Source organism: Chroicocephalus ridibundus, chromosome 8 (assembly GCF_963924245.1).
Source record: "Chroicocephalus ridibundus chromosome 8, bChrRid1.1, whole genome shotgun sequence".
NCBI classification, from domain to species: Eukaryota; Metazoa; Chordata; class Aves; order Charadriiformes; family Laridae; genus Chroicocephalus; species Chroicocephalus ridibundus.
Genome location: NC_086291.1, coordinates 6,719,282 through 6,740,949, shown reverse-complemented (window position 1 = coordinate 6,740,949; position 21,668 = coordinate 6,719,282). Strand labels below are relative to the sequence as shown.

Genomic DNA, 21,668 nt, shown 5'->3' with positions numbered 1-21,668 from the left:
GTCTTAAAGAGAGTCTTGGGCTCAGTGAAGGTGTGATGCATCAACCAACTGCTTCTAAGTGTAACACATGGTCTGGGGGGAAAAGCCTCAGCAACCCTCTCAAGCTGCACAAGAAACACCATCTCAGCCACCACCTCACTGTGCTGGGGTCTTTTGGGGAACAAAACCCCACTATGTGGGTATAAAGCTACAATGCAGGCAACTAGAAGAGCACACAGCATGGACATAACTGCTATGACCAACATAAAAGTGATCCTCATTACCTCAGAAACTAGGCTATGCATGTAAATTCAATCAAAAAAAATAGATGCTGGCCAAGAATCATTCTCTAAGAACTACTTGGCATGCAAGTGTGTATCAGGATCCAGTTAATTTAGGAGATGGGATGTGCCTTGCAAAGAAACCAGTCCCATGGGTAATGATGCTTGTACCAAGAGATCAGCAGGGGATGTCGGGGAAGGAAAGGGGTTAGGGAGAGTTGCCAGGCTGCAGTTCAGGGAAGAAGCTTTGATCTAAAACAGAAGGGGAAAAAAACAGAATTAAGAATCCTTTAGAATATACCAACATGGTTTATTTATCAAGCTAGAACCTATTATGACTGTACTGATTGCTTTGAAGTTCCCTGGCCTATGTCAATTGTTTATTTATGATTCCACAATTGAGTTATGTCAGAACTGCCAGCCTGGGAATTAAAAGAGCTTCCTAAGGGACAATGAACATGAGTACATTTTAACTCCACAGTGCTTCAGCATGTGCTGTCAGGATGCACAGGTTTCTGTTCCAAACTGGGCTCCTCTTCCCTAAGGGCTGAAAGATGTTGAGTGCTTCATGACAATGACACTAATGACTTGATTGAGAGAGGAAAAGACTGCCACTGTAACAACCAGCATCTGTCAGACCATGCAAAATCAGGAATGCCCACTTCACCCGTGGCATCAGGAACATATGGAGGCTGATGCTGCTGGTCAAGGGTGGGAACTGAGCTCCACCAGAGTCACGATACCAAGCAGCGGCAGTCAGAGGTGAAATATTATGTACTAAAAATAAAAAAATTTTAAAAAAAATTGCCTGGATTTTCTCCTCCTACCATACTCCAGCCACAGGGAAAACAAACAAACCAACCCCGACCCACAAAACAAAACAAAACCCCATCACACTCAACCCACAGGAAAACTCATCTAAACTGAGCCCACAAGAGATTTACTTCCACAGGTGAACTATTTCCACTGGTGCTGGGCAGCCCCTACAACACATCTTAAGGCTTTTTACACTCCAGCTTCTGGTCAAATATTTTTAAAGTGTGCTGTTCTCATAGATTTTACTTCCCCAGCTTCTGTTCTTTTTCCTCTTGGCAATATATTTATCAAATAGTCATTAACAATCTAACATTCTTTCCTGCATATGGAGTAGTTGTTCACAGCACTATACACACTCCTTCTCTCCTCACAACATACGTTAACACTGGCATTTTCTATTCCTCCTAACCTTCCCCCAGCTTTCACACTGCTATCTGCCTCCACTGCTTCCCTTTCTTCCATCTTGTACTTTGACCGAAAATCCAAGTACAGGAAACAAATACTCCACTGTACAAAGCCATCATTACCCTATTCTTCTTTCTCACTTCATCATACATTTTGAGATGCTGAATATTACCAATAGGCCCCAATTTTTTAATTTTTTTTTTTTAATTCTGCTCTCACTCTTCCCTAGGCAGTAAATTTTGCAGTTCTCCAGGTATAATATCTTTTCTGTTTTAAGCATGAAACAATTTCCCACTGAGTTTCAGAAGCCTAGTAATTTCTCTTAGAGGTCATTATCAACAAGGTGTGAGGGATTCACAAACACAAGTGATTGTGCCCTGAAGTGCTCCTGTGATGTAGAGGTAATGCATTTAGTTTCTAAATGAGGAACTGTGGGGCTCAGGGAACAAGGTACCTGGTCTGTGTCTCACACACAGGAAGGAGGTAGCCCAAGCCTGTAGTCTGAAAAGAATGTTTAAAACAAACTAAAAAAAACAAACCAAACAACAACAACAAAAATCACACAACAATTTTCTCTCAAGCACTTTGTGTTCACTAATGAGACATCAGTTAAAATACCTGAATTCTAACTAAATCCACAACATTCACTAATTTTAACTAGTTTCTCCTACAGCAAGAAGATGGTTTTGCTCCACCTGAGTCCTATTCGCAAGGTACAACACGATCGGGACGTTCAGAGTCACTGGGTATCTCACTACTGAGGGAAGCTGAACATGTTAAATGCAGTTCTTTTAATCGTGTCTCATTCAGTCTTCAAAGTCCACATCAGCTGCCAAACGCAATTTCTTCTGGGCTTTGAAGTACTTATATCCTAACTTCAAAAATATCTCCGCCACAATCCCTCATTGTCAAATCATGGCTCACCAGCAACAAATGTCATGAACCCGGCCCTCCCTTCTCCTTCAGACGGCATGGCTTCACACCACACTTGGTTTTACTATGCCCACTAAAATCTCATGTTGTAGATTTTAAATTATTTCAAATATTTATCGTTCATTTTTTCCACATACCTTCTATTACCATACAACATTTCAGTACATTGACACTTTTCTAATTCATCCTTCATTAAAAAAACCCCTCCGTCTTCAGTCTATCTTTCTGAAAAGGAGGAAGCTGCCAGAATTTAAAAGCTCTCTCTCCCCTCAGTCAATTTAAGAGTATATTTGATGAGCTCTGGCATGTCCAAACCCAGCATAATACTTTGAGCTTGAGACATTCTGCATAGTCTAGAATGTAACCTTGAGTCCCACAACCCTGGGCATCCTAAACCTCATGTTTTCTGTGCTAACAGCTGGGTCTCCAGTATTCATCACCTCCTTTCATCATTTATCTTTGGCATTAGAAACATGTCTGAGGAAACCACCTTTTTCTTAACCATCTGGATGACATCCCATTGTTTATTTCCACGAGCAGTGAAGGGGGGTCCCACCCAACCATCTCTCCCTTTCCCCGACTGATGCGTAGCTCTGTGCCACCGCTGAACGCTGAGAGCGCGATTGGTTCTTCTGTTTGTGATACAGAGCACTCAGAAATGGCTCTGCTCTCTGGGGCAGTCTTGTAGAGTAGAAATGGTGATGAACGAGAATTCAATTATGTAATGAGAAATTGCTTTAATTAGCCAGTTAATTGACTCCTCAATTGCAATAAGTAAAATCACTCGTTTTTACAAGGCACAATATTTTTTTCCTAAGGGCTCCCAGGAATCCGCTCTGCATCTCGCTTTCCTCCCACCCCAACTAAAACTAAAAAGATCCAGGAGCATTGGCATGCTACTGAAGGATCAAACATTTGATCGCTGTTTCAGAGCAGCCCAGAAAAAAATACTTAAGGGGGCAGAGGTGCAGAGAGTTACAACTAGGTTAATGAGCCAGTCTTCCTGTGATGAAAAGAAGCCCGAATTTGAGGCAGGATAAAATGCAAATGCTGCCATCCTTTTACTTTTGTCCAAAGTGTCGCAACTCAGAAGGACATGGACTTCTCAACATAAGCGAGATCCAAGATCCATACACACGATCAAGAGATCTACTCAAACGTCAAAGAAGGGGAATACAGAGTGGCTTGGCAGATCTCCCAAAGACACAGTTCAGGGCCAGTTTAGCAATGATGTAGTTCCAGATATCTCAAAGATGAGCAGGAGAGGCAATCTAGGCCACTTTTGCAGCACACTGAACCAGGAACTCAGCTCCTAATCTGGGATTAGGATACCACAAATCAAGACCCAAGATCAATAGCAGAATTTAGCCAAAGAAAGCTAGCTTCAGTTGGATTTGGCAACCCATTTAACACGGATGTAAAATTCTGCTCTGAAGCAGAGAAAAAGAGAACATGACTTATGAGTCAAGCACTGTATTAGCACAAGGGAATTCCCTGATCTGGAACAGGAGGTATTGCTAGTGCAACTGGTAACTGGACTTCACACAGCAAGAACAGCTAAGAACAGATAAAGGGTCAGACTGGAATGAACCATCAACCTCTCTGTCCCATGACCTGCACTCAGGTTATTCCCTGGAAAGCTACAAGGTCTTAAAAAGACTACTTCTCGGAGCACAGAACCATCACCACACTGGTAGCTGATGGAATCTTCTGCCTTCTTTCTCCTCCTATCCTGTCCCATAACGCTTTGTGACAAGGTTCCCTGGTGTCCCACAACATACGCTTGTGCCTGGATGTCTTACCCATGGTGAATCTTCACAGGACAAGCCTCTCTCCTTAGGGTCAGTCTGCCTCGAGGGACAGTCTTCCCCTTCAGTGAGAGAACTGCAGGCAAGCCTTCACACTAGGGGGGTTCTCCAGCAGCTCCCACCAGTAAGACTCTCTCAGTGCTCTTGCTGTGCTAGTGACCTTCCATCTGGGAGGTGACATTAGGTCTCGTGCGATTCACCTATTTCCCTTCCTCTCCAGTCTTGCATCAGGTCATCACCAGGAGGCAAATAATCATAAATGAACTGTGCAAAAGGCAGACTGGTGAGTTCTCTGACATTTTAAGCATCTGTTTTATAGCAAGGGATGCAACCTGGATGAATGCAAAGCAGCAGGGCACATTGCCTGGATGGGGGGGCTGAGCCTGAGAGCACTTTAAAAAAAAAAAAAAAAAAAACAAAACAAAGAACCACAAACAAACAGAGAAGACCTCTTACTTTGGTGAAACATGAGGTAAAGAGAATCAGTGGTGTGGTACCTTCACTGAAGTTCACACAGGACTTGAACGGGAATTGCAAATATTATTTATAAATAAACACTGCTTGTCAGAAACATTAGATATAATCAACAGGGAACATCTGTGTGTTTGATTAGGGCTGACATTTTAAACTGAAGCCAAACACTGTAATAACACCAAAAGCAGCAGCAATGTAGCAAAAAAGTCCCTGCTTTTGATGCAGATATGCCAGGACTGATTTTGGCCCAGTGTTCTGCACCTAAAGCAAGAGTAAGTATCACCAAAAGAATGCCCTTCAGGATTTAAACAGCAGCAGCTCCTGCTGGAGCCTGCAGAAACAATACACTTTTATGAGTGTCTAGGCAAGTAGCTTCCCAAACAGGGGCCAGAATCCCAGGTGTGATCATGAGCCGGATGAAATTCAACTGCAGTAGAAGGGTTTGCAACAGAAAATGGGGACACAAGCAGGCAAGTTTGAGAGACGCTTTTGTATAAATCTTCCACTGAAAAAAATAACATCATAGCTCAATTAAAAAAGCAAAATCCATCAGCTTTTGAAATATAATTCACTGCAAAAAGCCTGGAGAACTGGCTTCCCAACAAAGCATTGTATTTTAAATGAACCAGCCAGCTTAGGGAAGCACATGTTGAAATGGAAGGCACACCAGGACCAGCACAGACAGAGGAAACAGACTCTAGACACAGAAGCGTCCAGAACCTGCCCGATTCCCTCTCTTCCACTGCTGTCTGGGGGTCCCTAACACATCTTCCTGGCTCCAATGAACAAGAACCTTCTTCTTCCTGGGAGATAATGTCACCAAATACATTGTACAGCAGTAAACTGGGTAAAATAGGTTTAATTAAAAATTACTATAAAATACGTGGGAGATTTTAGATACTTTTCCTTTTTGCCTGAAGACATTCCTTTGTTTGACAACAATAACACAGAATTTCCATGACAGAGTTACAGTCATTACAGTTTTCCTTCAATTGAGAATATACTGTCAGTACTGATTCTGCACTAAGTCAGTCCTTTAACCTTTGTAACACCAGATACTCAAGGATGGACCGTGGCAGCCTTTAAAAACAGTACAGGCATTGCCATAGAAGAGTTAGAGACTGGAATAAATGTCATGTCTGAGGTAGGTTGCATGGAGATTTAAAGTAGGCAAAATTACATTACCCATGAAAAAGGCAGCCTGAAACTCTGATCTGAATTTGGTCAGAAAGTTTGCTTTGTCTAACTCACTCAAATCAGGAGCTAGGCATTCAGTGCAAGACTGAAAGGTATGATGGTTAAGAGGACAGAAATGTCATAATAGATAGAAAGCACTGTGCCAAAATGCAGAAGGTGCAATACTGCAGATGCTAAAATCTAGCATAGGATCTCTGCAAGAGAAGGGTGTTTCCAAGAACCCACGCAATAACCTGGGAGACCAAAGCATCTAAAGCAATCAAGAATCACCGGGTGACCAGCAAGGGATTAATAAAACCACTGCAATTCAACAGAAGTAATAGAGAACACAAAAATAATCTTGAGAATCTCAAACATGGTCAGATTTCTTCAGTGATAAGCATATGTGTGTACCAAACCAAGCCACAACCTACAATAAACCAGCACTGGGAATTTTTGCGAGATAAAACCTATGAATTAATAGCTCTGTGGTATGGCCAGCACGTGAAGAAGGCCAATCCTCACCACGCTACTTAATAGAGATCCATCAGTTATGGGACAAGCCACCATGTTTGAATATGCACAGCCAAAGGCCTCCGTCCTCCCTTGGTTAACCCTATGTGCCGTTTCATATAGAGCACACAATCTCTTCCCACGTGTACACTTCTGTGTGTGTGTGTGTGTGTGTTTACAGGCAGTCACCACGCACCGGGGCGGCTCCTCCTGGCAGAGCCGTGGGGTCTCAGTCATCCGTCCTGCCCCTGGCACTAGGGTACAAAGGGACAGCAGCAGAGGAACCCAGCGCTGAGGAAGAGGAATGAGCATGTGTCCAGTTTCCAGTGAGCAATTCTAAAGGAGCAAAGATGCTGGGTGCACAGACGGCGCTTTACAGTTCACAGTGAAGCCCTCATCTGGGAAAGGACAGCTGACAGACGGCATTGTGTGTACTGCAAGGGGCCACATTCATGGAAACAAGGAAAGAGAAGTAAGCGACCCCTCCAGAGCCAGCAGAGCCGTCTGTTCATTTCCCTGTTTGTTTGCTCTTTCAGACTTAAACGCTTGAGCAGATTTACACAAGTAAGTGCACTCAAGAAGTGGGCAAACTGAATATGAGCACTAGGCCAACTGGCTGCAGTGTCCAAGGAACAGAAAGTGGTATTAATCCTCTGAATTGGATACCAAAGCACCGCCTGTGCCCCATGGAGCTTCCCAGTGGGGTCACCTCCCCGCCCTTCTGCAGAGCTGCGTGGCGGGGAGGCTGTGGGGCACAGCAGCCAGGCAGGCTGGCTGCAATACATACCAACTCTGTGCCGTGTGCCTCCCCACTGCTCCTGACTGCCCTTCCACAGGCAAGGGATGGGCAATTGTTCGCAGGAGACTAAGGCAGCTACAGAAGGAGGAAAATAAGATACTCAGAAGTAATCTGTACTTGGAAGTTTAACAAAACAGCTCTCCCAAAATACTTATTCCAGAGGAATTACTGCAATAGATTTTTTTAAAACACAACCTGCCCCGTATCTGGGCAAACTCTGGGTTACCTTGAAAACTTGCTTCTTCTAGAGCCAGATATCCCTCTGGGCATATCGCTGCTTAGGGTACTCCTATACCACAGCAGATCTGATATCATTTGAAATGCAAACAGCACAATTTTAGCCTTCTAAACCATCAAAGTTGGAAACTAGTTTGCAATGGGAATGCTGCCTTCACGGGTATTTGTGCATGTGCACACAAAAGACGACTGAGAGTCCAGAAATGAAAATGAGATTTCAAAAACGCTGAAATCCTGCAGCTTGCATGTCCTCCCCTGTCTGTCAAACTCCATTTCTCAGGAATATATTTACAATGCCTAGACAACTGCTCATCAAACCCAGTGCGTGTTTTTGCAATTTTTGACAGTTAGAAGAGCATATATTTGTTCAAGTTTATTTTTATAGTGTTCAACACTATATATCAAAGACTCAGTAGTATGGAAACCAAGAGCATTTTCTTCTACCCAGCTGTAACTTTTACCCTGCCACAAGCCTGCACAGGAGGCTGGAGAAAAAGATACCTATTCACATCTTCACATCCTTCTGCCTCCCTTCATGCAGTTTTCACACCAACAGAGAGAACAGAACTGCTCCTGTCCAGCCAGAGAATACTAGTGAAAGACGAGCTGTTCTCCAAAAATGAACCATCTACAGCTTTCTCTTAGACCAATGAAGTTACACGATAGATCCTCATCACTGCCAGAAGCAGTTGCTTGATGTTAGTAATTAATTCACGTAAAACTGACTTGAACTAGAAGATAAAGCACCTGTACCTGTTACTCACCTCTAAGCACAGGCTTCCCCATAATCCTCCAGCATTGTCCAGATATATCAGTGGCAGTGAAGAGTTTGCCCATTTTGTCATTCCTAGCAAAGATACAGTAACCTCTCCCTTTTGCGTCTGACTGCTTTTGAGTGCCAATTTCAAGGGATATCAGGGCCTACCCCTATCTTGTCCCTATCATTTTCAGCTCTGTGCCAGCAATGAGACTTCCCCTAAGCGTAACAGATACAACTGCATCTTCTACCTTTGCATACTACCATCTGCAAATTCTTACAACTCTTCCTGCTCTCATTGCTCCAGGCATAATCTTGAAATATCTGTGTTGCCATAAATAGTACCCACTGCATTATCTAAACAATGTTTTTTTTAAAAATAGTTATGTTGCAGCATCAAGCACACAGAAGAGTTGTACAGTCTTAGTTCTGTCCTCGTATGTGTCCACCACATTCACCAGCGAACACAGGAATTTTATGTGGCAGATCAAGACGCATCATATCATTGAAGAACGTAATTGCAGAACAGGCGAACATGTAATTGCAAGCAGTACTCATAAGCACACAGACATTCTTGCATATGTTTTTGTTCCTTTGGCAGTAACATAGGCCAGCATTTTAGAAACATCCTGCTAGTCTTATAAAACAACCCAGCAAAAGGAAAATACAATTTTTATCTCAACAAAACCTGAAAAGAATTTTATAGTTGGGACTTTCTTGATCTGCAGGCTTTCTTCCTCTTAGATTTCAAATGCCTGCCACAGAGGAAGAGGGACAGGTCATTAGCACCCTTCCCACAAACCATGGGAATCCTTTAAATTGATTTGAAAAGCAATAGGCATTCAGAACAGAGGAAATAACTGCTGGGTTTCACCACAACAGACTTGCAATGCTCTGCAGCTTTTTTGTCCAGCTGCCACGATGGTTTCTCCTTCTCTGCTCTTACAGTTGAGTACAAGACAGCTCTCTGGAAGCCACAGCTTGAGATGCGCTACAGCAGGCAATCCAAAATCATCAGGTGTTTCACACTGTCCCTGCTACTGCCTTTATCTGTCTGGATTTTCCTGGAATAAACTCCTTCCAGTAAATCCTAAGTCTGAGCTGCAGTCCGACAGCAAACAATAACTCAGTCCCAGAAACATAACAGCATGCAGGTTCCCTTTGGCCTTTAATAGATGACTTGGTATTTCTAAGGGTTATTTCAAATTTTGGTCAAGAGTTGTACCAAACGTGCAGTACCACAAATGCAGTTTTTCTAATTCTCAAGGTACTTCATAAGAAGGTGGAACACCAAGATGCATAACTAAAGCTCAGGACACCATAGTGCTCTACCCATGCCCTCCTCTCCAACATGAAACACCCCCTGCCCTTTCCCCAGCTCCTGTCTTGCTGCGTCTGTCTCCTCAGATTTCTTTCTGGTTGCCAAGTCTCCTGACACAGCCAACTTCCATTCAGTCCATCTGTCACCAGTCCAATGTGACGGACTCCACGAGCTGAAATCAAGGTGTCCTCTTGACTTTTCATTGAGCTGCACTTTATGACCTTGCATGCTGCTCTTCTAAAACCATCATTATCCTGTTTCAGTCAACTAGGCTCAGCCAAAACAGTCAAACCCCAGGTTGTGTCCTAAGAACGCCTAGAAAGCCACAGCTATCTCCAGAAGCAGGAGCTGGTGAACAAGACATGAAATTCCCTCAGTATTTCTTATGGCTCCAATTATCATGACAGATGTATGCTTACCCTCCCTGAAGGGTCAGCAGAGTAAGACAGCCAAGGGAAAGAATACCTAATAGAGACCAGCAATCCTACAAACAGACCATAAATATAGTCTGCAACACAGACTATAAAACTCTGCCCATCCTAAAGCAACATTTCAGTTGAGTTATGCCAACTTATCCCAGCACAGGCTGAAGATACGGGATTGTCCTACAGCCTGAGGACAATCAGGCTGTCCTGACTTGCACACCCATCTTCCTGTGCAGCTGCACACGCACGGCTGCTTGCACAGGAGTAAGGCTTTCATGCCCTTCAGCCAAGCACATTTAAACCAGCAGGGTTTGAAACTCCATGGCTTGTTTTTCCTCAATACACAAAAACTCTTGGCTTGACTACGGTCTCAGCAATACACATCAAAAATTACTCAGTGTATTAAACATATTTCAGAGGAGCACAGGATATACAATGTAAGTATGAAGGTCTGGCCTGAGAAAGTATGATTAAAAAAAAAGAAAAGGAAGAAAAAAATTAAAAAAATAACTTGGGTACCTTTTAATAATTCTTTTGAAGCCAAATTCACATCTGGCATGTTTTGAAGCACTCACTTATAAAAGGCAATGAGAGCCCAAAGCAAAGGGCACTGCTTCTAAGACCTGCACAGCCTCTAAATTCATACAGTAAAATGAGTAGGCACACATATGAGACTGGGGGTGAAGCCTGAAACTGAACAGTCAATCTTCTGAATACGCAAAAATACTTGAGAAGTGGTATAAAATCTAATAGGATTCCAAACTCTTACTAAAAGCTATTCATTTTTTATATTTTTATAGTTTCCCATATTTAAAAGGAGTGTGTTTTGCAGTGTCCACAGAGAGCAATGCATCATACAGCATGTTCCTGGAGGTTAAGCAAAAGTTTTTCTGCCTAATGGACAGCCAGGAAACAATCTGAACTGAAAGCCGTCCTTCCAGTCAACAGAAATAGGCAGCACAAAGAAAAGACAGACCATAGGATACACTGTGTATTGAGGTCCAAGAAAGGACTCTCCTCCCAGGATCTCAGTCCCTGGAGATTTCATACAAGTTATTTTTCCAGCTCTGCTAGTTCTTCGCCAGGTACAGACTGGGAGGTGTATTTACTTTCTCATGATTCAGGGTGGGCTTTCCTAAAAGCATCAATAATTTATTTCACAGAAGAGAAAAAACTAAAAACTGTTTTGGGATCTCAAGATTCACTGGGGATACTGAGTGTACATACTGAGTGTACAGGCAACAGTAAAGACCTGAGAAAGCTGCTGAAAACAATCCCTCAACCTGCCTTGCTTTTATTGTGGCTAAAAAGAAAGAAAACAAAAGCGCACAACAAACTAAGAGCCTCTAAAATGAACAGACTGGTGGTTTTTGAACTGATGACCCATCAGAAAAGGCTCGTGATGGTTGATGCCCCACTCTCTTGCAACAAAGATGTACACGCACAAGCTCCTTCTTTTCAGGAACTACCAAAATTGTGGGTTTGCCTTTTAAGGGTCTGATTTTCTGTGTTGCAATTGTAAAACCTTCAGTTCCACCGTCAAATAAGAAGTCAATCACAGTTTGATCCCAGAAGGGCACAGAGCATCAGGGGGCCATACAATTTAGAGCCATCTGTTCCCACTCCCTCTTCTTTTTGCTCGTAACCAGGGGGAAGTCACCCCCCTCATCTTCTTTCCATTTGGCTTTTCCAACCCTCCCCAGCTTACCTGGCTCCACGGCTTCTCAGGCTCCACCATGAGCCTCCTATGCCTCTGGGCTTTTTTCCCCTCTCTCTCCACCCCCTCCCACTGATATATTTTATTAAACACACCTGTCTGCCCCTTCATCCAACTGCTATTGCCATTTGCACTCATGCAAATACCCAGGCACACATGCTGCTAGTTAACGCTAACTATATTAAACCACTACTGGTGATGCACCTGTCAGAAACTGATGAGTAGGAAAGAAAATAACATTGTCTAGCTGGGATCAGACTTGCTAACCAAGGACTTTGAAAGCAGTGCATCAATACTGCATTCACAATACACCCCTGGGAATCTGGGTCACCCCATCACCGCACGCTGAAAGCGGAGCCTCAAACACAGACAGGAGGAGCAAAATGGGATTCAGCTCCTCACCACCACCAGAGCTGAAGGCAGCTTGAAAAGAAGCAAGAAAGAGGCATAAATTATAAAGGCAAGTGCATAGTGATGCATCCACAGAAGTTCTTCTTTCCTAGATGTTTTCAAATGAGAACACGTTCTCTCTGAATGATGCATTGACAGCTTATGCCCTAAGGTAAAGAAATCTGAGCATGACACAGAACCTGGCGAGACACTTGTTCAGAGATTTTCAGAGGCGAGACCCTCCAATCTTCTCTTTTCTGCAAAGTGTGTAATAAAATACTATCTAAAGAACAGATTTCTCTCCAACGTATATTTGCCTTTGCTTCCCATTATTTTAAAACACAATTCCCTTCATGGTCTTAACTAAAATGGGGAAAAATTGTGCAATGTTTTCTTCGCTGTCAACAACTGTTCAAAATCCCACGTTAGTAAAGTTGAGAGCCTTAGTGTACCAGCTCCCTCTTAATATTTTAAGCATCAAGCAACAAGATTAAGTAAATAGTATAATACAAACAACAGGTGTATCAGCATGCCCAATTTCAGGAGAAACTGATGAAACTGAACTGGTCTTAAAAACCTGGAAAAATCTGCAGCACACACACTAAGTGAGCAAACATTCATGCATCTGTCTTTTCACACTTGTTCTTTTTAAAAAGAATTCAATGATCAGTGCGCTGTTGCCGTTCTCTTTGTAACTGCTCTTAGGAATGAAAAGCACAGTAAAGATGAATATCCAGAAGAAACCACAAATTAAATGAAAGCAAAACAAGGAAAAGCATATGTTCAAAATCACTCTGAAAACAGACTGATTAGGTAATTAGTATATGTATACATGCACATGTGCATGCATATATAGGTATAGTCTTCTCCCTTATAAAAGGGGAACAGATTGTGATATCAGTATTTGAAGTATGTGATACAATATTTTAATTTTAGTGAAACAGCGAAACACAGAAAGTTAAGCTTAAATGGGAATTTAATCCACACCATAAATACAATTTAAAAAAAAAATCTAAAAAAAAAAGTAACGGTGAGATGGTTGTAGTATTTTTTCCTTGCAAGGCAAGATGGCCAATAGATGACACATTTCAGTGTAAAATTTGAAAGGTCTTGGTTTTTTCCCCCGTGAGCTAGATTGAGTGTATACCTAAAGCTTGCCTCCCTGTAAAAATGAATCTTGTTGCATTAAAAAAAAAAACACAACAAAAAAAACAACAAAACAAAAAAAAGCCACCCACCCACAAACCTAAAAGACTAAAATAAATAAATAAATCAATCACACTTTCCTGCAGCTGTGATGCAGCCATACAGTGAAAGACAGTGCAAAGTTTTAATCTGCCTCAAAGGAAAGCCAGGGAGGCCTCCTTGGGCAGGTTGCTTCCAACAAGTGAGCTAACAGAAAGTGTGCTTTAGTTCCTCCAAAAAAGCAGCAGCATACTCCTTAAAAACAGCGAACACAAGAAGTGTTACAAAACTTCAGCTATACTACATCCATTAAATGCATGTAAAGACTGGAAATTAAATTATACATAAGTTCTTGGAATGACATTGTTGAGTTCCCTCAAATTTGCATTTGGCTACATTCAAAGTTTAAGATTTATTTTGTTAAGTATCATCTTATGTTAAACTTTAGTTTTAAATTTTTTACTTTAAAATATTTTCCTGAAACTAGTGCAGTACATTTACAGCATAAGCATGAACTTTATACAATTTTTCCAAAGTTGTTTCTAAATGTTTTTAATATTTACTTAATGCTTAATGATTCAAATACATGTTACTGGTTTGAAGGATTAAGAGTGTTTATTCCCCTTACATTTTTAACGGTATAATCCCCTGCAGAATCCATGAAGGATTTCAAAACTCCACTTTGAAGAGCGTGAAGTCTCTCGTAGTTGCGCAGCGCTGATAAGCACTGCTGTTGTGTCAGGCCTTGGAGGCACCGAGCAGTTACCGGCTGCCCTTGGCGTGCAGAGCAGCCACTTACTCTGACCCCAGGTCCTCTCCGATAGCCTGCATCGTAGCAGGCCACCTGCAGAAGCACAGCGATACATACCTGCGTACCCAGAGTCATCTGCCTGTAAACGACGAGTCACGCAACTTCACAGGGGTGGAGAGGTAAATTTTAAAAGGGGTATCTATAAAGTGTCTCAACACCCCCAGCTAAATTACATTAAACTGCATGTAGCACTACCAGGTAACCACCCTAGTTCTGTTTGCCCTGCATTCAAATTACTTACCTTTCATTTAGTATTTAATTCTCATTAAACTTATACAACAAAAGAGGTTTTCAAAACTTTCACTATATCATCAGCAGGCTATAAATTTGATATATTGCTTATGATAAAAACGCCACCATACCTGGGATTTATTCTATAGCTTTTGGCCTTTTTTTTCCCCCCATTTCTTTCGATTACTAGCAGAAAAGACATTTGCGCATTTTTGAATGTACAAGAGATTTTGTCTGTATGCATCTCTTTTGTCCACAAACTCCCATGTTGTCTTGTAAGTGTGGATACAGCTGAGGGACACTTGCCAGTCAAAACAGATGCTCAATTCCTATACTAGGGAATGGAGCACAAATACAGGATTTTGTTTAATGTATTCACAGCGCATCCAGCCCCAACTACTTCTGAGACTTTTCAGTATAAATTGCAGCTGAAACTGGCTTTGAAATCAAGTTCTCATTTGGAAGCTAGTGTAAAGCAAGGTACTTTGAAGGCAAAAATCTGTCCACTTAAACACAAACCTTGTTCTGCACTGAAAGAAATACCTAGGTAGGTAAACAATTTTTCATAGTGACAGTTTTCTCTGCCAAACATTACATATTAAACTAGAATAAGCCACAGAAAATGAGTATTACATCTCAAAACTGGTTGTGTCCAAGCACAGCTCAATAATTTTGGGGCTGATGCGTACTATGGTGATGGCTGTGGAGTCTCCTCAGGAGCAGGGAATCAGCTGGGGAAGGAATGAAGAAAAAGTACACCAGGAGATGTGCAACAAGGACGACATTAGATAGCACTACAGTGATTTCTGGCCAGTGGACTGACTTGTCTAGACAGCACAGAGCAGAGCAGCCCTCACCTAAAGGGATGCCAGGAGCCAGCCAGGCTCTGGTGTCACTTGCAGATCAGCAGAACGTAAAGGCTAAATCTTCCCTTCCCAGAGCCTCAACAAAAAAGTGCTGGAAGTCAAATCCAAGTTTGGCAGCCTGTGCTGGGGACACTCAGTGGAATACACCGAGAGGTTGGAATTCAAAACCAAATCCCACGATAATTTCTAGTAAGTATCTTTTTGCTCATCAATGAGGTATGTCAGCCTGAGCCCAACTATTTTAAACCTGGCATTTCTAGAATAAACAATTGTTATCCTTTCTGGACAGAAATATTATCTTCCTCAGAATTTATGGCACATTCCTTATACTACAATTAAGGTTAAAAATTGTTATGTTTATCATTCTATGCTTTGTCCTCAAACTGGTGAATACAATACAAAATCTTGTATTATACTTCTTTTCCTTCGGGGGGAACTGGAAGGGTTGTTCTTTTGGACAGCACTGAGCACCAACTAAGATTACCCATTTTCCAGTCGTTCACAGCTCCAGGATGTGAAACTTTGCTTTGTCTCTGAGCACAACTTTACAACAAGCTTTATCTTACAAAGCCCAGCAGCCAGTGCCTAGCTGATGCTTTATGTAAAACCGTTATCATTAACATTTGAGAGCCATTCTAACAATGCAAGCTAAGTCATAAGAAAAAAAGAAAATCTTTTGAGTCTAGCAAAAAACTTGCAATGAAAAACAAACACTTGATTCACAAATGCTGTAGTTGGAGAGGGAGAAAGTCAAGAACTAATCTACCATAGTAATTGGATTGAAAGATTCTGAGTTGGTGGAATTTAGTGGCTGTATTAAAAAGCCATCTCCTCTTCAAGGCAAGGAGCCAACATAATGAAGAAAAGACAGGAAACAAGTTAGGGAATGCCATCCAAGGTTAAAAGAAGATCCTGTTATCTTTAAAATGGAAGGGCAGCCTATTTCCATGAAACTGAGTTTCTCTGTCTTTTGCAATCTAAGGCTGGTTTTTTTATTACCAAAATCAGCAAGTGGAAAATACGTTTACCAGAGCATTATTCCCATCATTATAATAATAAAAGGGTCAATTAAAACTCAGTTAAGTGGTAAATCTGTTGTGTAGTGGACTGACTTTAAAAGAGAATTTCAGTTACTTCTATAAAAACTAAGTAATACCAAGCATTGCACTCGTTACCTTTCCAAGTTTTGAATCTCTACTGATGAAGAAAGTCAAATCCTTTTTGATATCCTTTTTCCTCCCCCCAGAATGACCACGCAATTCTGAACCATTTCTCAGTTCAACCATGGTATAAGTTTCCAGAAAGAACTGGTTTTCTAGAATAATTAAACACAACTTAAAAATGCAAATTCATGTTTGCAGCAGGAAATAACCAAACTTGTCTCTGGTTACCAAAAAAGAAGGAATAAGAAGGAAGACAGATTTAATGAATCGGTGTTCATATTATGTCTATTAAATGGGAATCAACAGCTCTGAGAATCTATTGCACGGAAAAAATAGCAATGAGGACCCAGTTTTTGCAGAAATAAATTACGTTATAATATGCTAGTTGTTGCTGCAACGTGCAAACAAGTCTTGAATTCACACTACATCTGAGCTGTATTTGAAGCTCTGCATTGTAGACTCAACTTTGTATATCAACAAGGTTTTGTACTACACCCAACTGTCTAAATTAAATCAAAGGGAAATTTTGTACATTATTTACAAGGATTTGTCCCTTTAGCTCCTTCAACACAACATAACTTTCATAGCCAGGGTCTACGTACATATTTTTCAATGTATTTTTTCTTTCCTTTTCTACTAAAAAAGCATGACAGAATAAACTTCGCAGCATTAGAGAAGGCTAGATCACATCTTAGCTCCTTATAAGACAGGATAATGACATAGCAAATATTAAGAACAGTGACAGAAATAACTTCTCTTGATCACTCAGACTAAAAGGTTAATAATGATGTATTTCACATCTTACCACCAGTTGCTTTAAAATTCTTACCAGGAAGAGTCTGCAATACCATTTACACCGTAGGCTTCCCTAGTAGGACGTAAAATTTCCTTTAAGTTTTATTCCACTACTTATTTCTTCTCTGTTTCAACACTAGAACTGCTCCTTGGCCAAAACCCAAGAGCTCAATACTGCCAGTTTCAGGAGGACTTAAAACACACACACAAAACACCCTCTCAACGCAGGCCTGCATTCTGCAACGTGGGTCCACTTTTAATTAAAAGCAGAAGCTCAGATTATCCCACCCAACCATTAAGCAGTGTAACGAGTTTTCCTAGTGCCACTTTAATAGCCTGCTTTTTTAAGCAGCTTTTAATTCTGCATTCAGCTTCAAGACACCAAATGCTGCCAGCACTGTCTGATCTCAGCACGACAGGGAAAAGTACCACTAGGTCTCTATTCCAGTATTTCTAACAAACATGGCTGCAGACAATTATTTGCCTGGATGATGGGGCTAATAAGTATTCCCCAAACCAATGATGAATTGCATTTGTTTTATTTTTCACTCTTGCTGGTAAGAAACCACCAAAGCTTTCTTCTAAAATATCTGCTTCAACTACAGCAGGGATGACTAATTATAAGCACCCTGTCTGGGGTAGAAAGAAAAAGAAAGAAAGAGTTTGTCTAAGCTTATGGAAATGTGGCTGCGTGCTTCACTTTCTGCCTTTTCTTCTTGTCACGCAAACAAAGCGGAAGGGTGGGAGGGGGAATGGCAGCACAAGCAACGAAACAGCCTCAGAAATTCAAAGCTGAAAAGATGTTCCAACTGATGAAAGGCAACGAGAGGAGGCTGCTCAGTTCTTACTCTGCTGTACCAGATAAGAGACCTTAGGATGGGCAAAATCTGTTCCCTAAGCATGGTTCATCAGGGCATATCAAGGCTTCAGAAATATTATTGCATTTTTAATAAATCAGGAATCTGCCTGTGTCCCTCTTGATTAACACCTATGTCGTAATTGTCCAAGCTTCACTGAGGCTGTCATTTTGCTGTCTGGAAATATCTGTAATTGCTTATACCAGCTGAAATGGTTGTTTGAGCTTTTCAGCGTCTTTTAAAGTTGGTGTCTTAATGGAAGGGCAAATTTTTTGACAGCAGATGAAAAAAAAAAAATCATGAGAGGAGAACGAACAAGGAGAAAACATAAAAATTCATCTGCATACATAGAACTGCACATTGTACAGAAGCCTTTGAGGCCTCTTTAGACCTGTAGTCACCTGCTTGCAAGAGTGCATCCGTGAGAAAACATGCACCAATGTCTTGACTACTTCAGCAGTAACCAACACATGCGTGTGCAGCTTCCACTAAAACCACAGGAGAGTGAATGAATGTCCCAGAACCAGGACTAGTTCTAGATTTTTTTAATGGCTGCAAACAAGCAGTAAAGATTATCATACACCACAACTGGCAGGGAAAGGGAGCCCATTCAGTTTTCTAATAAAGTCTGCTGGTCTACACACGTTACAGTCTTCAGATCTGTTTCAGAACTTTATGTGTCTAGATATGCCAAGACACTTTTTGCCTCATCGTAGTTCACTGCTGAGCTATTTAGCTTTGAACCAAATTCTTCTGCTGACTAAGGTCTGCTAACTGAACTGAACAGTGGTCCAAATCCAGAACAATTAACTGAAGCCCATTTTTGGCATTCCCTAGAGGAAGATCCCTCTCCTTAACAGATCTTACATTCATTCAGAGTAGGTGATTATGTTCTCCTGCTCACTGCATCAAAATTGTTTAGTTTATGCTTAAATGAGACTATAGAGCAACTTTGTTACTCTAAATAATATATTTTCCTAAGACTGACAGGTCATCAGCACTTTTTTCCATGGTAGCCCAAACAAAGCCAACCTTGGAGCCACGAAGACACCAGACACAGAGATAGTTGGTAAGACAGCCTCCAGACCAGGAAGGACAGACATCATCTATCTTCAGCAGTCTGGAAAAAATATATATTCTTTTGTACTGTCTACAGCAGTCTAATCTGCCCTGTGCCGTGAGGGATGTGACAAGTTCCCTGCATTCTTACCAAGAGGCCTAGGCGGTCTTGGTGTCTCCCAGGAAGAGAGGATTCGCGTTCAGTTGAAAACTGCACAATGAGAACAATAGAAGCAAGACGTGTGGTTAGCAAGTTCCCCACGATACTAGTCCTTCACATTCTCCTGAATCCTTGTGATTACTAAGCGGGAGACCATGACAACAGCAGAAAAGCCATTCATTGCTGACACTGGAGACACAATGGCCAACTAGTACGTCGGGTGAAATAAATCACCCACTAGGCTCTTTTATTAATGACCCAGCCAGAAAGCTCATACTTCATTGCAGAAGGTGAAAGAGCCAAGTAAACCAAGCTGCTAGTCGACAGGAATGCATTAATATTCATTTAGCTTCTTATATGCTGCTGGTCCGATCAGAAGAGCTGGGCACTGCTGCTATGTCAGCACTTAGCAGGTTTCAGGTCTTGATTATATATCGAATTCCCATTTAAATTCAAGATAAACAGTGAAGACTGACATTGAAAACCACATATGCACCAGACTGACGGCTATCTGCTAATTAACACAAGAATAAGAGTCAGAGGCATCCCAAAACTCTACTGTCTGCTCTTGAATGTAAGCAGTGATGGGAAGCTGATACTTCTGAACAGAAGCCCTGCCATCAGTGAGTACAGATACACTTTTCTCTAGGAAGCAAATTTTTGGAGATAGCCCAGTCCACATCCTCACACGCGTTTGTACACACATGAAGACTTTGCCCTCCCTGAGAATTTATTTCTGCAGCTGTTCACCCATAACCAAATTCTCATTTCACTTCTCCGCAGCATGACTCCAAAACAGAGGACAGGTAAGAAAAATGGTGAAAAAAATGTCACCGAGACACTATGGCTTCATTATTTTTTTTCCCCTTTCATGCTTTCCAAGCAATGCTTTCACTCTTGAGTCTGCTTACATTACTTTTCTCCTCCAAAGTATAAGTCAACAAAGTCAGCATCAGAAATTCACAAGAGGTAAAATTAAAGCATTGTCATGATGACTTAGGACAGTATCAAACCCCTTATGTTACCAATCTATAACTCCAGGACTCAAAATACCAATGGCTTAGACATCAAGTCTGTCAACAATGGAAAATCGATATTGCAATAGCACATAACTTAATTACCTGTCACACAAAGTCACACACACACCTAGCATTGTAATTTACTTTTGAGTGTGTGTACATGCTTAAAGAAAACCCACCACCATTGATTTCAAGCTTTTCAGGACAGAAGCTTCCTAGGAAGTCAGTAAGCTTTGCACTGGACAAGGTTACCCATGCACATTTGCGAGTCACGATTACAAGGCAACACTACTGGGGTATAGGTTTATGCCACCTGTTAGGAGGCTATTCCTGGTTTTGGTTTTGTTTTGTTTTTGGTTTGTTTTTTTTTTTTTTTTTTTTAAAAAGTCCATGCAATGTTTTGCACACTCGGAAGAGCCTCGTCTGGCTTTTTCTTCTTTTTTTTTTTTTTTTAAAGAAATAAGATACTGAGACTCACCTGAGAATTTTCTGAGAAGTAACACGCAAGAATCAACATGTTCCAAAAATTGCATGTAAAGAGGTAAAATCTTTTTCCTTTACATCTACACACCTTTATTTAAGAGAATGCATTGCTCATGAAACGTACCAGAACAAAGGCTTTGAAAATTTAAATTCACAGGCTAAGCACACCACAGACAACAGCAATTCGTATATCTTTGTTTCCTCCAGCAAGCCTGAACTGTTTAATGTAGAGAGGAGATGAAGAACAGAAAGCATGGGGAAGTATTTTAACAAAGTAAGTGGTACAGAAAAAAAAAGGAAATTAGGTACTCTGCAGGCTCTTACATTACTCGGATATATCATGGCAGACTACAAAGCTGAAGAGCCTAAAATAAAGCAGAGAAAGATTTTAAACACCATATGGATTTCCAGTAGAAATCATGACCACATATCCCCAAGATCTGAGGTGAGAGGAAGGAAGAGATTTCTGCAGAAATAAAAAAAAGAAATTAGACTATTATTTTGACCGTAAGTACATGCACAGTTTTTTTTTTTTTTAAATGGGAATTCTAGTTTTAATGAGATATAAATGTCTTCAGTTTCAGAGCCTAAGATAATCACTGAAGGAGATTAGGTAGCAGCTTTCACTGATGGTTTTCTAACTGGCTTCTGGCACCATCTCTTTAAGCCCACCATACTGGGTTCTTCACAGGACAGAATAATGAGGATGGGCCCCTGTGTCAGACTCACTGTCACAGGTCCTGCTCGTCCCACACCACTCCTAGAATGACCCACTGATGGCTAATTTCTGTGAGCACAACTTTTCCAACAGTAAAGAAAAAAAAAAAGTAGAAAACAAGATTCACAAAGATACATTAAATTGCAAATATTGGTATGCTTGGTTTTCAGTTTGAAAATCATTTCTAGGCATTGTAAAGTAAAAAAAGATTGCTGTGAAAGCCGCCTGTTTGATTTGTCTTCCGCACAGTTCTCACCACTCCATTTAAAACCATTCATCCAAACACAAGG

General features: G+C 41.2%; 1 protein-coding gene across 2 annotated transcripts in view; it reads right to left on the bottom strand.

The window, feature by feature from the left end:
• The window catches only part of LRP8 (LDL receptor related protein 8), a 188,791-nt gene that overhangs the window by 139,807 nt on the left and 27,316 nt on the right, over positions 1-21,668 (bottom strand). The window lies entirely within an intron of this gene.